Here is a 10431-nt window from a genome sequence, read left to right on the forward strand (position 1 = left end):
TCTCTACATGATTAATACTAAGACTGGATTTTGCTTATCTTATATCATCTTGGAAAATGCTCTGCAGCTTCGGGTGGGAGATTTCCAGTAGAACATATTCTCCCACAATATGAATGATTGCTAATGACCACAATTATCATCCAACTTAAAACTTCTTCTCAACTTCTCTTTTCCCTCAAAGTGCAGCAACATTATAAACGTCCATTGGAATATTGAAGGAAAGAAAGAAAGAAAGAAAGAAAGAAAGAAAGAAAGAAAGAAAGAAAGAAAGAAAGAAAGAAAGAAACTGTTCCTCAGGGTATTGAAGGCATAAGTTATTTTCACTTCAGCCACTAGATGACAGCAAAATGTTTAAAAACATTCATATGGTTCGCTAGATGGCAGCAAAATAATTACAAAAATGATTGAAATTCAAAGTCATTGTTTTATTCACATTAATTCCAGAGCAATAAATTTAAAAAAAATTAACCAAAAACCTATTTCCCTTATTCAAGTACTTATTATTAAATATTAATATCTGTCTACAAAAGAAAAAGTAGTAAATTCCTACAATTTTTTTTTGAGAATCTTAATAGTAAAAAATGAGGCCTGAGGGGAAAAAGGGTACTTATTGAACTAAAATTTAAATATATAAGAAACAAACATTTTAAAGTCCTATTCAATATTCAGGAGTACTGGGGTCAAGCCAAACAACATTGGCTGGCTATAAGGTCTTGGGCAATTTAATTTATTTGTGTCTGTCTTCTCATCTGTAAATCAGAATAATAGTATTACCTTCCCAGAAGGTTATAATTAAGAACTAAACAAGTTAAAACAAGTAAACCGCTGTGATAGTCATTCTGGCCCAACTCTCAATAGGAGTTAAATCTTTTATAAATTAATTTTACTTCAACCAAGAAATATATTACTAGCTTATTCTAGTAATGCCTAAATCATGCTTTTTTTTTTACTTGCAATGTGAATCTACAATTTATTTATTCAGATTATATTAAAAAGAGTTACTATCATGAACTCACTTCTGCTTGCTATTGGGGGAAAATGGTAATGTCAAACACTGACTGCAACTCATTCTATGTATGCAGCTGGAAAACTAAGACGTGGCCATGTGGAACCAGCACATTGCTAGAAGAGGTAATACAGAGGAGGACCAGATGATTTTCCCTGATGAAGCTTCTGTCCCAGGAGCTCTGCACCTTACTTGTGGAAGTGCATAGTTAGCAAAACATCCTGAAGATAAACCAAAGAGGAGAGCCGGGGGAACTATGGTGCTTGTTCTGTTCAACATTGACTCCCAAATGTTGATGAAACACAGTCCCTGGGAGTTCTGCATAAAGTGGAAAATCTGTCTTAATAGTAAATACAGAAACTTTCCTGCCATGAAATTAATTTTGAGCTTGTCTGGGCATGTCATAAAATCAGAATGCTGAATAACATGTACCAGTCACTCCTGGGAGGAGGGTTTATATTTTGGGGGTGATTCAATTCCAAGTGAACAAAAGGAGAATTCCAAGTGAACAAAAGGAGATAAGACAATCTAGGTATAAAATCTATGATCAAGGGTTTGGCTAGAGAGCTAATCAACTGCAGATGTGAAAGTGTTCAGTAGGTGCAGCCACCCGACAACTTGACCAGGTAGATAATCACAGGTAATCAGCAGGAGTAAAAGCGAGTCTAACAGTTCAGTCACAGGGGACCAAGTGCACTGCAGCGGCAGAAAACCCAGTGATTTAAAAGCTAATTTTAGCCAGGTGAGAATCAACCGTGCAGTAAACAGGGAATCCATTCTCCCTCGTATTTAAATCATTCCCAGGTAGAAGAATCTGAGGCCTCAGGGAAAATATTTTGGCCATTAAATGTACATTTTTCTCTGTTCCAACTTGTCCCTGAATTTCTATGATATTCATGCAACATGCACTTTGCAACGTGGATGGTTCCAAACACATTTGTTCAAGGGAAGTCATTCCCTAAAGGGCACCGACTCCCATGAAAGTATGATACAAATGCAAGTGTTTGAAAATATGAGGCTCACATCTGCTCCTCTGTGTGGTGATAAGTTTAAAGCAGGACCTAAAGCATTATGGCACCTGGATGGATCAAGACCCAAAGAGGGGGGTCTTGGAAGATTATGCAAGTCAAGCAGGGGAGAAGGAAGAGCAGGGTACAGTGCTGGGCAGAACTGAGAACTGAAAGGCTTATGAGTGAACACGTAGGAGCCTGGGTGCTAATCAGGAGTGACAAGAATACTTTAAAATTCTAAATGTAATAAAACTTGAAGTGTTTGGGGAAAGAGGGAAGAGGCGAAGAGAATGAAACTTGCAGTTAATGAAATTTGGTTTCCATTCCCATTTCTGCCACTCATCACTTATTGACCATAGAAGATTAATTTTTAAAGTCTCAGTTTCTCAATTTTTATGAGGAAAACCTAAATAAGATAGACTATGTAAAACAAGATGACTGAAACATTATAAGCCTTTTTAAAAACAAGATTTTTAGAGTTTTACTAGTTTCCATTTGTTTTTATTGAAGGCATGTGAATGGGCCCATGTGTCTGTATGTGATGAACAGTGGGGAGTGAGGCTTAATGAAGGCAGGGACTTTAGCTCTCTTGGTACATGACCGAGGCCTTAGGACCCAACATGGAGCCTGGAACCTGGTCAGAGTTCAAAGATACTTGTTGAATGGATGGAGGAATAAATGGATGGAATAATGGATGGATGGTGACATGAGACTCCTAAAATATCAGTCTAGGTCTAGGTCCAAGAGCTTATGGGAGCTAAGTCCTCGTTCTGTTTCTGCAACCCAGGCTTCTCTGTAAAGAGAATATTCATGGAAAAAGAGAAGCAGTTTTGCATATACCCAAACTTCTTATTGGCATGTTTAAATTTTAAAAACTAACAACACAGAAGAGACATGTTTAAGGAGATATAAAAGGTGATTCTCTACCAGGATATTTATCTCTTTTAGCACTTGTGCTTCTATATGCAAATTGAAGAGGGAGATTGGCAATGAGCCTCTGACACTAGGTCTGATGATACTAATTGGCATAGTTCATCTTGGCACTTAACTTTCTGTAAGCTGGCCTTCATGTTCTTATTAATGACTTTAGGGCTCCATTATATTCATCTTCTTTTTAATTTTATTTTTTTAGTGCAATGTAGTTGTATATACAACTACATTTTGACATAATCATATATGTATTTAGCATAGTTCATTTCATTCAGTTTTGTGTGAAGACATTTATAGCAATTCCACACATGTAATAAAGGAACTTCTTCATAATTCAAATGCTTGTTCCATATTAGCAAAGTATAATGCTTTTAAAAATTCAATAAGCATTCCCAACCAACACATTCTGCTCCACCCCAGCCAAGGAGATGGTAAATTCAGGTCAATTTTCCATTCTCCACAAACAACACAGATATACATGTTCAGGTACTTATAATTACTACCTAGAGCTCACTTTTTAATACAATTGAGAATATTTTGAAAAAACTGCCTCAGATAATGTATTGCCAGAACTCAAAGTCTATTCCCATGTGGGAGAGTAAGGACGGTACCCTGTGGCTCAACTCATAACTTGATTTGTAAATCTCTGGCTCCTATTATAAATATTTTTCATTCAAAGGAGCATTTTAATGACATTTAATCAGAGAAGGTCTAATTTCTTCCTTTTAATTTGTTTTCTCCAACAAAGGGCCTGTTGTCAAGCTTGTGAGGTGTGCTAAGTCTCTTGTCCTTAGGAGCTTAATTGATATGAGGCATTGATTAGGCCCCATGGGGTTGGAGTGTTTCAGAGGAATTAGGAAATAACTGCAAGGCATAAAGAAGAAAGTTTACAAGTAGAGGGTAGTGTTTTAGTTGGGCAAATGCATTCAATATTTGATTTGTGGGTTTTTTTTTTTATTTCGGTGTCACTACTCTTGTGCTTTGGGCCATTATTAAATAAGTTTCAGGTCCCTTGAACACAAGCACAATAATACACACAAGTGACTTCAAAAACCCCCTCTTTTTGAAAGGATATCATGCTTTGCAGAAGTGTTTTTGTGTCAAGCATGGAAGAAATAAAAGTAGGTCAAGAAACTACCCGGATGCATTAAGAAGAAAAAAGTAGAAAGAAAAGGGAGACTCCCAAACATTGCTCAAGAAAAAATTTGTTAAACACGGTTGTGGCTACCAAAGGGAAGGGCTTATCAGGAAGCAGCACTGCTCAGCACACTGGGCATGTTAGGTAGAGATATGGCACCACTGGAAAGAAGGCAGAGGTATCGGAACCTAGGGCACAGGCAACCTGCAAAACACGGCTCCTGTCACCTGGGCCTCCGGGCTGACAATGGACTCCAGGATGGTTTTGGGTGATGCAGGGGACCTGGGTTATAGTTCTTGAGAAAGTTCCCCCAATACAGAATCTGAAAAAATTAATTGTATATGCACAGTGTTGTATTATTAGAACATATAAGCAAAGTAGATATTTTTAGAAGGTGAAAATATTAAACTATAAGTTCTTGCATTTTCTTCCTGCCACCAAGTGTGTGTCTTATCTTGTGGAGATGGATAGGGTAGGGTCTTCTGCTAAGGAAACCAGGCTGTAAATTGGTCTAATTTGCTGTTCTGGGGTTTCTCGATATGTTGGTCCACGGCTTCCATTCAGTCTCATCAAGACTGGAACCAAATGGGAGTGGAAGAGGACTAATCCATCACAAATCTTAGAAAGTCAGGGCAAACAAGACCCTGCTATGAGTTGTGAGAAACACAGCACATAACTTCAACTGTTCTGCTTTGGATTGGATGATTTTGGTTATAACTCTTTCAGCTTGGTTAAAAAAAAAAAGGAAAGAAGAGAAAAAAAAAACCCAACAATTATTGCATCATATCATAGATCAAGGAACATTCATCATGTTATTCCTTCTATACATTGAAATAGTAAAATAACATTCCTTTCCTTCATTCAAAAGAGCATTTATGTTTCAGCCATTCTGCTCAGGTGGAAAAGAGAACCTCTAAGAGCAGCATAGAGATAATTACAGGGAATGATTTTGAAAAGTTTGTGTTGAATGGAAAAAAACACATAAGTGAATATGAAGCTAAGAAATTTAAGGAAAATGCCAAGAGGGTTCAAAATCAGTAGCAATTTTCTTAGGCTATGTACTGCTACTTCTATTTCCCCAAAATGAAATTTTGAGCAGTCCAGAACTTTCAAAGATGTCTTCCTTTCTGCTGTAGAATTCATCTGAATAAGCATAAAATGAGAAAACTACAAAGTTATAAAATACAACCATCTTTGTTTCCTGTAGCCTATCCATATTTGTTACAGGATTACAAAAGCACTGGTTTCTCATTCACATACTCCTTGAAACTGGTGACCCTGGACTCCCTCCCATGAGCAGGAGGAAGAACTTAGCTGTGATGCCTCCAGTTCCTCCTGCACAGAAAATTTTGACTTGCTTTTGTTACTAAAAGGAAGTAAGGAATTTCCCATATGAGGTGGTGATTTATATGCAAAAGAGAAGTTTAATTATGCAGTGAAGCTAACACTGACCTAATCAAGTTATTATGATTATAATGATTTGGGTAGAAAAATCATTGGAAAAGTGTGCTGAAGCAAAGTAAGCAGACAATAATTCCAAGGTACAGGGGAAGGATTCTGTTTTTTTCTTAACCTATACAATAAACAAAAGGCAAGTGGAGGAAATAGTGTGGGCAAAGCACCATCCTAGGGTTCACATGTTGCTGGATATGGAGTTGTTGTCCAGACTTTTGACAAAAGCATATTTCATAAATAATCTTATGGCAGGGTTTTAAAACCTGTGTATGCTAATGCCCCCTCCCCCATGCAAGAGGATACATCCCAAAACACTGAGTGGATATCTGAAACTGCAAATGGTACCAAACTACACACACACACACACACACACACACACACACTCCTTTATGCCCTGCAACATTGCTACATAGTATCAGAATTAGTCTATTCTTCCATGTTTTATCCTCTGTGCCTCCTTTTTGTCACTACTATTGTGCTTTGAGCCTGTTAAGTCAAATAAAGGATGTTCAAACACATGCCACAGCAGTCCTTCTGATACCCAAGATGACCACTAAGTGACTATCAGGCAGGTAGCACATACAGCATGGATATGCTAGAAAAAGGAATGCTTCATGTCCTGGGTGGACAACGCCATACATACAGTGTGAGGTTTCATTAGAATGACGTACAACTGGAATCTTAGAAATTGCTTATTTCTGGAATTTTTCATTTGATATTTTCAACCTGTGATTGACCACAGGTAACTGAAACCACAGACAATGAAACCACAAATAAGAGGAGACTACTGCACTGTTAACATTCGGGACTGAATAATTCCTTATTATGAATGGGCAGTCCTGTGCAGTAGGGTGCTCAGCATCATCCTTGGCCTCTACCACTGGATGCCAGTCACTTACATTCCTTTTCCTTAAGCTGTGAAGGTCAAGGGTCTCCAGACATAGCCAGCATCCCCTGTAGGTGAAAGTGGCCCTATCAGAAAACCGATACCTAATGAGGGCCAAACTCTTTTTATTTCATGGTGCCCCATGTGGCAATTGTCCTGGAGCATAAAATATTTAAAATGCATAATTTGTACATTTTAGTGTAATTATCACATTTAATATTTCATTACAGTTCTGTTTGAAAAATGGTAACAATGTTTGAATCTTAAAAACTAGATTGGATTACTGATAGAAAAGTTAACTATTAGTAGGTACCATGAATAAACAAAGACACATATAGAAACAATGTTTCTAAAAGTCTGAAAAGCAGTTTGCTAAGGGAAGTTGAACTCAACTGTTAGATGTAAAGTCATTGCTATCTTCCACCACTCCAATGGTTACAGGGTATTTGGAAGGAAACTCTAAAGATGCCTACCATGTTGATATCACTTTCTGTTTTACAGAGCAGTGCTGCATACACAATCTTAATACACTGTTATTACAGCATCAGAAGCAGGAGTCTTTCTAAGCTCCTGGAAGGCACTGAGCTGGCTCTAGGGAAGACTGCAGGGCAGATGCTAAGATCCCCAACAATGGAGTATGGCTGTTTGTTTTTCACACCTGGCTCTATCACTTCCTAGCTGAGTAATTTGGGCTAAGCTAATTTTCCTCTATGCCCCAGTGACCCTGGCTGTAAAGTAGGCCAATGGGAAGTATACAGAACTGTGTTGGTGCATAAGTAGATTGCAGTAAGTATTATTTTAATAGTGCAGGAATTCCAAAAATGTTAATTAAATGTGAATTCTTTTTTTCATCCAAGTTAAAAAAAAAAGAAACAGAAAAGCCAACCTATCATTTTTACAATGGGAAGAATTATTATAATGACAATTCATAGCATTTATTCAGCCAAGAAAATGTGTTAAAACTTTATCTGTCATCTTCTAGATATTCATTCTCATAACAATACTCTGGAGCAGGAATTTGCCTCCAATTTACAAATCAAGTTAAGTGAAATTTGAAGAAAGGGCTTAATTTGCTCAAGGTGAGGTTGCAAGTAAGCGTTGGAGTCAGAGTATGAACTCAGATTGGACATTTTTACAAAACTGATTCCCATTTTACAAGTCTATGGTTCTCTACAACGATAATAACCTTAACAGAGTAGCTACAAGATTCCCAGAATCATGCTAATTCACATAAAGTATTAACACTCTCAAAGATTCTGGATATTCTTATTACATTTCACATATGAAAACGGAGGCTTGGGGAGGTTACATACATTAACCAAGGTTGTGGTAGTAGGTATGTCCTAGAAACTGATTCTGAACTCACAACCCGGGCTCTTGGCACCTGTGTGATGCTGCTTTCTGGTCTTCTGTAGAAGAATGAAGAGACACTCAGAGGCCAAGAGAAAAGCCAGAGCCAGGACTGGATGGGTTTGTACATCAGGAGAGAAAGCCTAAATCTTTTTCCAGAGCTAGTTTTTAGATGGGTAAAAGCAAGGAGGTAGGGAACAGCATGAAGGATTCTGGGAACCTCCTCCACCTGTTTCCTCATCTATTAAATAAGAAGTTGGGTCAAATAATATCTAAATTTCTTTTATTTTTTTTTACTTACATTTTGTATCATTCTCTTCTTTACAGACTCTCAAGTGGCTTCCCTGGACAATTAGTATAAAATCCTTACTGGATTCATGGTCTGCAACCCTTGCCTGCCTCTGATTTCACTACTTGTCTTCTCTTCCTCATCCCTAAACAAATGTCACAGGCTGTTCTAGAAAAACTTCCTTGCTTGGGTCCTCTATGCTTGCTGTTTCTTCTGCCTGAAATGTCCTTTCCCAGATCTTTCCTCAGTGGATTCTTCCTTCCATAGGACTTCCATGACCACTGTAGCAGAAGTAGCACTTCCTCCCTTGTGATTCTCCAACTCATTTCCATTTTATTTTCTCCTCATTCATCATTAATGTTGGAAATTCACTTTATCCCTGTTGTTTGTTTATTCATCGATACCATCCCCATCCATCAGGCTCCCTGGTTGGTGGCTTTAGCCTCTGAGCTGATGCCCACACAACATAGTGTTCAAAAAGATGTGTTAAATGGAAAAAAAAAATCTGTTAAATGAATGGACTCACATTGTACATTAAAAACAAAAAACCAAACCAAAACAAGCACATAATAGGAGCTCAAAAAACATACAACAGCAAAAATGATAACTAACATTTATTAAATTCTAACTATTGGCATGATGCTAAATCCTTTACACAATTATATTATTTAGTCCTCTCTACAACTCTCTGAGATAGGTACCATTTTTGTCCTATTTTTAAAGGTGTAAAGCTGAGTTGGGAGTGTAGCTCAGAGGTAGAACATTTGCCTAGCATTAATAAAGTCCTGGGTTCTACACCCAGCAGCACAAAAAATAAAGAAATAAACAAGAATTTTTTAAAAATAGTATGGGAAATTGAATCTTAGTAAGAGCAAAGAATTTTCCCAAAGTCATAGAGCTGAGCTAGTAAATTAACCCAGATTTAAGACTAATTTTATTTTAACACAATGTTATTTTAAACTGACTGGCTTTTGTAAAGTAGAACTGCGGTTTCTTCCATTTGGATTAGTAAATGTCATAATTTTAAAGAGCTTTAAGTGAGTAGGTTCTACACGTATCCTGTCCTGGGGCTCAGGCTAGATAAAGGACATTAGGCACCCAGGACAGAGGTAAAATCATGAAACACAGTTCCCACACTCAGAGGCTCAGTGTAATACACAAAATATTCAAGTGTGATAGAATGGACTGCTATATGGCCCAAACACTCCTCATTCCTCCCACAAAGAAAACTTCTGAGGCTGGAAGCAGACCCCTCTTAAATTGTTCCCTTGAACCTTGCCTAGATGTTTACCTTTGCATTCATTACATCAGGTTCTTTTAAGCACTGTCTAGGAAGAATTGAATAGCTATCACTTACTGAGTGCCATCAGGTGGCAGGTGATTGATTATATTCACTAATTTAATTCTTGTTTTTCTGGGGAATCTTTTTTTTCCCCCTTGGGGCATGTTATACATAATAGTGGCATTTATTATTAGACATTTATATATGTGCAAAATAAAACATAATTTGCTCAATTTCATTCCACAGTACCTCTCACTAATTTAATTCTTACAATAACCCTAGCTAGGGTCGTTGTCATTATTCTTAACAAATGGGCAGTCAATAGCTTATTGAGGTGGATGATTAGAATCTAGTGTCTAATTATAAAGTGGTGTCACAAAAACTAGGCTAGAGGGATCTCTGAAATGATCTATGGGAACCTCAAGAAGTAGTGGCTCTTAGCCTTCATATATATATATATATATATATATATATATATATATATATATATATATATAAAATTGAAACAACTATAACACATCTGGGGTTTTAGTTAAATATTTAATAAATCACATATACCTCACTGTAAAGTATGTTAACAATATCTTTACATTTTTGTGGGAAAAGCAAATACTTTTCAATTTTATTTTGTATTTTCACCAACATTAATATGTTAAAGCTTTTTTATTATAATGGAAACAGACATCAAGTGTTTTTTATATTTTCCCCATATATATCATTTTTCTCCCCCACCCCCTCCCTGGGTAGAGGTAAAAATCTTTCTTCAGATACTATCAGTTTTTTTAAAATTTAGAATTATTTTTAAATGAACCAATCCTTCTCTTAGTAGAAATGCAGTTACTATATTTCATTTTAAAAAAAAATTAAATAGTGTCTGGCAACCAGTGAATCATGCATGACAGTTGGTTAAGAAGGCGCTTAGGAAAATTAGGTTGTGACTGATCTACAGGAAGGCACAAAGCCACCTCCATTATTAAAAAAAAATGATAAGAAAAAAAATGCTGACAACCACTGTAATACCAAAAATGTGAACCCAGCGGTGAGCATGTGACACTCTCTGAAACAGCAGCTCTGTGGAGAAGGTC

This window comes from Marmota monax, unplaced genomic scaffold (assembly GCF_021218885.2).
Source record: "Marmota monax isolate L192 unplaced genomic scaffold, Marmota_monax_Labrador192_F-V1.1 WCK01_AAM20220418_F8-fsc00147, whole genome shotgun sequence".
In the NCBI taxonomy this organism is placed as follows: Eukaryota; Metazoa; Chordata; class Mammalia; order Rodentia; family Sciuridae; genus Marmota; species Marmota monax.